The sequence below is a fragment of the Triticum urartu genome, chromosome 7, assembly GCF_003073215.2.
Source record: "Triticum urartu cultivar G1812 chromosome 7, Tu2.1, whole genome shotgun sequence".
In the NCBI taxonomy this organism is placed as follows: Eukaryota; Viridiplantae; Streptophyta; class Magnoliopsida; order Poales; family Poaceae; genus Triticum; species Triticum urartu.
Window position 1 is genome coordinate 47,715,318 of NC_053028.1, and position 7,145 is coordinate 47,722,462.

Below are 7,145 nucleotides of genomic sequence, written 5' to 3' on the forward strand. Positions count from 1 at the left end.
AACCGAAGGAAAAACCGGGCGAAAAAACCGAACCGGGAGCACGGTTTTTTCCCTTTCCGAAAGTGGCACGCCCGTGCCTCTTGCGAAATCACACCCGTGCCTCTTGTGGAAACAAAACCGTGACTCTCGTGGAAGGAAAAAAAACGCGTTTGTTTTTTCCGTTTCCAAGAGGCATGGCGTGACTCTTGCGAAAACACAACCGTGCCTCTCGTAGAAGCAAAACTGTGACTCTCGCGAAAGAAAAAAAACAGAAAACGCGTATTTTTTTCCTTTCTGAGAGGCACGGCCGTGACTCTCGTGAAAGCACAACCGTGCCTCTCGCGGAAGCAAAATCGTGACTCTCGCGAAAAAAAAACAGAAAACGCGTTTTGTTTTTCCCTTTCCGAGAGGCAAGGCCGTGACTTTCGCGAAAGTATAAGCGTGCCTCTCGCGGAAGCAAAATTGCGACTCTCGCGAAAGAAAAAAAAATAGAAAACGCGTTTTTTTCGTTTCCGAAAGACACGGCCGTGACTCCCGCTAAAGCACAACCATGCCTCTCGCGAAAAAAAACCATGACTTTCATGAAAGAAAAAAAACGCGTTTTTTTTGAATATTTTTGATCAAAAAGCTAAGGAAGACCATGGGAAAACCAAAACGTCGAAAACCCCCGAAAAAACCCATTTAAAAAGCCGAAAATGCGTGCGGAATAATAAAAAAACAAAATCCGGAGGGAGTATCCAGAGCGCAACACGTGGCGAATGGCTGATAGCGCGCCAAGTGACGCTGATCGTTACGAGGCTCCCGAAGGAGCACTCGTTAACTAGTTGCTCCCAACAATCACTGTATTGGATTGTTTTACTTGAGGAGAGGACCATGATATTTTTCCTCAAAAAAAAAGAACCATGATCGAGCGTTGGCTCCACCTCCTCGTGATTGCTTGTTAGACTGTTCCGGACGGCGACACCCTGGGTTGATCAGAGACGAAACGACGGTGAGTGGAGGCTGGCCTGGCTGGGCGCAGTGAGTGGGCTGAGCCGGATTGGATCATCCTAGGTGTTAAGTATATGTGTTATGTGTATATTGTGTATTAGACCCGCCTCCTAGTTAATTGTATAGTTGAGGTCCATTGATTCATCTTTATACACCATATATACGTGCCTATGCATGAAGAGCAATACATCATGCAATCATAATCTTCTACATGATATCAGTTTTTAGATTCTAACCCTAATCTTCCGCTATCGCCGCCGCCTAACCGCCGCCGCTTGCTCGCCTCCGCGCCGGCTATCGCTCGCGTGCTACTAGCTAGCCTCGCATCAAGCCTTCCTTGGTTCGCTAGCTAGCTAGCCTCGCATAGAATCAAGCCTCGCCCCGATCGCTAGCTAGCTAGCCTCGTATCAAGCCTCGCCTCGCATCATTGCTGCCGCACCCAGCCTCCCGTCCTGCTAGCATCCACCGCCCGCCCGCCCGTCAGCCACGCGCGCCAGCCACGCACTTCTCCAGCCGCGTAGCCTCGCCCGCCTGACTGCAGAAGCCGCATCGCTCGATCTGCTGCTGCATGCCCGAGCTGCTGCTGCCGCCGCGCGATCCACCCCTAGCCGCCGCGCAAGTCGCTGCCGTCGAACCAGCGATGGCGTGAACCGGCCCGTCCGCCGCCGCCTCTGTTGTCCAGTCGCCGGCACCATCTGGCGCGGCTCCGTTGCCGGCGCCCTACGGCGTGGCCCCGCCGCCATACGGGGCGGCCGCCACCTACGGCGTGTCCGTCGTCGCCCCGCCGCTGGTGCCCTCCGGTGCGGCCCCCACGCATCCATTTCCACGTACGGAGCGTACGGGGCTCCTCCCGCGTACGAGTCTCTCGAGTACTGATGGGGTCATTAACGAGTCAGCACTCGCCCACTGGGCAGCAGCCAGACGGCGCTCAGCACCTGTAGCATCTGTCAGTGGGCCCGCAGGTTTTTTCGGGAGGCCATCTGGCCTATCCGGCATCGCAGTTGCAGCCGGGGCTGTATGAAGCGTACCCACCGCCGCCGTTGAGCGGCGGCTACGGCTTCCCCATGGCGTCTTTGCCTCCCTCGCCGGCCCTGCCGTCGGCGCCCTGGGACCCGGTGCTCCTCACCGGGCTGCATACCGCTCCTACGCCAAACAACTACACTGGATGTGGTGATTGGTACATGGACACCGGTGCTACGGCTCACATGTTTGCTCATCCTGGTAACCTTGCCTCCTTCACTCCTATCTCCATCGACTGTTGTATCATTGTCGGTGACGGTTTCACACTTTCTATCACACATATTGGGCACACTTCTTTTCCTTCTACTTCCACTCCTTTATCTTTGTCTAACATACCTGTGTCACCTCATCTTATTAAGAATCTCATTTCCGTTTGTTGTTTCACTCGTGAAAATCCTGTTACCGTTGAATTTGACGAGCTTGGTTTTTGTGTCAAAGACGCTCGCACCAGGATGATACTTCACTGATGTGACAGCCCTGACGAGCTCTATCTGGTGCACTCGCCTTCATCCATCACCACCGCATCGGTTGCTCTCTCCACTGGTGTCGATCTCTGGCACGCTCGCTTGGGTCATCCCAACCCCGTCACACTTCATCACATTCTTAGGAGTTTCAATTTCAGTTGCAATAAGATCGAGGATCACACTTGTCATGCCTATCGAGTCGGAAAACATGTTCACTTGTCGTTTACTAAGTCCACCACCATTGCTTCTTTTCCTTTTCAGTTGATTCATAGCGATGTGTGGACTTCTCTGGTTCCCAGTAACTCGGATTATTTATATTATCTGGTCATTCTTGATGATTATTCTCATTATGTGTGGACTTTTCCTTTGCGTAGAAAGTCGGATGCACTCTCTACCTTGACGGCCTTTTACTCCTATGTCCGCACGCAGTTTGGGCGTCCCATCCTTGCGTTTCAGACGGACAACGGAAAAGAGTTCGATGTTTGGGCGTCCCATCCTTGCGTTTCAGACGGACAACGGAAAAGAGTTCGACAACCTTGCTTTCTGCACCTTTTTGTCACATCACGGCACAGTTTTCCGCCTCACATGCCCATACACTTCACAGCAGAACGGTCGAGCTGAATGCGTCCTTCGCACTCTGAATGACTTGGTTCGCACGCTCCTGTTTCATGCCAACGTGCCGCCTCGTTTTTGGCCGGACGCACTTGCCACTGCATCACTTCTTCTTAACATTAGACCCTGCCGCCCACGGAGGAACTACGCACCTCACGATCTTCTCTTTGGTACGCCCCCGTCTTATGACGACTTGCATATTTTTGGGTGCCCTTGCTACCCCAGCACTGCTGACACTGCTTCTCACAAGCTTGCACCTTGATCTGTCGCTTGCATCTTCATCGGCTACCCCTCCAACTCCAAGGGATATCGGTGCTACGATCCCGTCTCCCACCGTGTGTTCACTTCCCGGCACGTTTACTTTGATGATCAGGTGTTTCCGTTTCACCAGGTACCCCTGGCTGTTCCTCCCACCACTGGTGATGCGGGCTCCTCGACGCCTCTCCTAGGGCGCTCGCACGCCTCTCTTGGCCCGCCCTTGGATTTGAGGCGTGCCCCCCGCATGCGGCGCCTCCTACAGCCATGGCATTGGCACCCTCGCCGCCCCCGACGTTGGCGCCCGCGCCTCCCCGCGGCCGCGGCCTTGGTGCCCGCGCCCCCCCGGCGCCCCGACGTCGGCCCCCGCAGCCCCCACGGCGCCCGCGCCGCCCCCCAGCCCCCCCGGTGCTCGCGGCTCCCTCGGTGCCCCCGGCACCACCGGAGCCCCCGCCCCCCTCGAAGCCCGCGACCCCCCCGGCGCCTGTGGCAGGTCCGGTCACCCGCGCCCTTACGGGTGTTTTTCGCCCGAGCTCGCGCTACGCCTCGGATGACTACGTCCATGCGGCATCCACCTCTGAGCTGTCGCCGTTGCCGTCCTCCGTTCGAGCCGCTCTTCGTGACCCACTCTGGATGGCTGCGATGCAAGAGGAGTTTGATGCCCCTTGAGCTGGCGCAACCGGACGTGGCAACTTGTTCCCCGTCCCTAGCACGCCAACATAATTACCGAGAAGTGGGTCTTTAAACACAAGCTTCATCCTGATGGTACCCTTGATCGCTACAAAGCGTGCTGGGTCGTTCGTGGCTTCCGACAGTGTGCTGGCATTGACTTCACCGACACCTTCGCTTCGGCCGTCAAGCCCGGCACGATACACACGGTTCTCCACCTTGCGGTCTCCCGTGCTTGGCCGGTGCACCAGATGGACGTCTCCAACACCTTCCTCCATGGTCACCTCGAGGAGCAGGTCTTCTGCCAGCAGCCCACTGGGTTTGTTGATCCGGCGCTTCCTGACCACGTGTGCCTGCTTTCGCGGTCCTTGTACGGACTCAAGCAGGCTCCGCGCTCTTGGTACCAGCGCATCGCGACGTTTCTCCACCAGCTTGTGTTTCGCTCTACCCGCTCGGACACCTCACTCTTCGTCTATCATCAGGACTCTGACACGGCCTACTTGCTGCTCTATGTCGACGACATCATCCTGATGGCATGTACGGCTGGTCTCCTCAGTCAGCTCACGGCTCGTCTTCGCGCTGAGTTCGCCATCAAGGACTTGGGTCCTTTGCACTACTTCCTCGCTGTCGAGGTGGTGCGCCGTCCAGATGGCTTCTTCCTTCATCAGTGGAAGTACGCTCATGAGCTCCTCGAGCGCGCCGACATGCTAAACTGCAAGCCCGCCGCTACGCCTGTTGATACGAAGGCCAAGCTTTCTGTCACGGATGGTTCTCTTGCTTCGGATGCTGCTTTCTATAGGTCTATCGTTGGTGCTCTCTAGTACCTCACTCTGACTCGACCGGAGATCCAGTATGCCGTGCAGCAGGTGTGTCTTCATATGCATGCTCCTCGAGATGTTCACTGGGCTGCCATCAAGCGGATTCTCCGCTATATCTGTGGCACTATGGATCTTGGCGTCATGCTTCACGCCTCCGCCGACACCGCCCTCACTGCCTACTCCGATGTAGACTGGGCGGGCTGCCCTGACACTCGTCGCTCCACTTCGGGCTCGGCAGAACCTACCATGAAAGACACCACAGAACACAATCATCACATGGCAATATGCAACAATATGATGCATGCTATGACAAGGCAGTATGATGTGTCCTGGCTGAATGCATTGTTAAACATGTTGGTTTGAGTTATTTGAATCAAAGATTCAAATGAAAGCTCAAGTTATTAAGTCATATAAGTGCATTAGCTTGTTTCACCTAAACAGCAAGTTAAAGTGTCTGTCATGCATGAAACCATTACAGATGGAAAGATTGAATTTTTCTGATCAAATTTCATATATAAATCTTTGCATTTGGAGTTACAGATTAATTTCTATGAATTTTTGAAGTTTCAGAACATTTTCTGGAATTTCCTGTATAAGAATAATTCCAGTAATTGAATTGCGTCAGCATTGCGTCAGGGTGACGTCAGCAGGTCAACAGGCCGCCAGCCGAGGTCAAACCAGACCTACGTGGGTCCCGTTTGTCAGTGTAACAACTAACTAACAGAGTTAGTTAGTGTTACGTTAGCACTAATCTAGGTTAAGTTAGGGCCTGGGCCCACATGTCAGTGAGTCAACCCATAACTAAATAATTAGGCGATACTAATCTAATTCTAACACTTAAACTAGGGGCATGGCCCTCGCGTCAGTGCTGTACGCCCCCTAATTGGCCCACCCTGTTCGTACGCTGACCCTGTGGCGGGTCCCGAGAGACAGGTCAGGTGTGATTCACGCGCTTGTCACCTGGGACGCGTTCCCGCTGTGCCTGGATAATTCTTCGCGTGTGTGACCAGAGGTCAAACTGGGTCAGCAGGGTCAAACTCGCCGGCGTTTAGCCGCCGGCGAGGCCCGACGCGGTGGGGCAGTGTGGGTTTTGCACTCCAACGACCAAATGGACGGCGGAGACCTCCTACGTATAGCTGGGAGCAAGCCGCATCGAGTGGTGGCAGTGGGTGGAGCTGGGGTGGCCGGAAACGTCGCCGGCGACGAGCGTTGCGGCTCCCAGCTGGGAGCAAGCACGCGTTGATGGTGGCAGTCGTTGGGCTCAGGCGCCGGAAACGACGCCGGCGATTGCGGCTGCCGGAGTTCGGGTGAGGTCGAACTAGTCGCTAGAAGGCACGACGAGGAGCATGCGGGGGTGCTACGTGCTCCTGCGAGTGCGGTGAAGATGATGACTTGCTTGGTTGCGAGGCAACGTGGCTGTGGCCACGACGGCGACATGCGGTGGCCGCGGTGGGTGCGGCCGAGCTTGGTGTGGTCGCGGCGGTGCTCGAGAAGGCAAACTGAGAGGATGGGGAGGTAGCTGAGCTCAAGGCGATCACGGCGGAGCAGATGGCGAGGTCAGGGATGAGCTGGTGCGGTAGTGACGGGGGAGGGGGTCTCCGGCGGCCGGAGTTGGGGAGGTGTGCAGGGCGCTCCAGAGCGGGCTGAGCCGCTCGGGGGCTCGGTTCTGCTCGACGGACGAGCGAGGACGGCAAAGGCTCTTTTGACCGGCAGCGCGACGCGGGACGACGGTGAACCGAAACTCTTCTCTATCCGGCGGCGGGCAAGGGGCCGCGTCGGCCATGCCGAGGACGATAGCGTTTACCTGTGTGTGAGATCGTGTGTCCTTCTCACACGGCTTAGTCTTCCACGGCCGAAGGGAGAGAGACCGTAGAAGTATTCCCTCTGATCTCTTTCGGCGCTGCCTCCTGCACCGTCTACTCCGCCTGAGAGCGCGGCTAGAGTCTCCGTCTTAGTCCTCCTGTCGGTGCATCCTGCCGGTCTCGGTGTCTGCGGGGTCGGGGCGGCGACGTGGAGCTCCCCAGGTGTCCAGGGGCGAGGCAAGCAGGTGGCACGCGTGGCGAGCGGCGGCGTGCGTCACCTCCTGCCTGCCTGGCGGAAGCAGCTGGCTGGCACGGGCCAGCACAGTGCTGGGCCGCCAGGTGGGCTGCCAGGTAAGTCTTTCCCTTTTATTTTCTGTTTTGTTTTATTTCTGCAAGTTTGTGGCATTTCTAAAAATAGCTAGGCACTTTCAAAAATCACCAAACTTCACATGGCCACTGTTTGGAATAAATCCAACATGGAACATTTTCGTTTAGGATTATTTGAGCATTTAAAATATTTATAGCATTTAAATGCC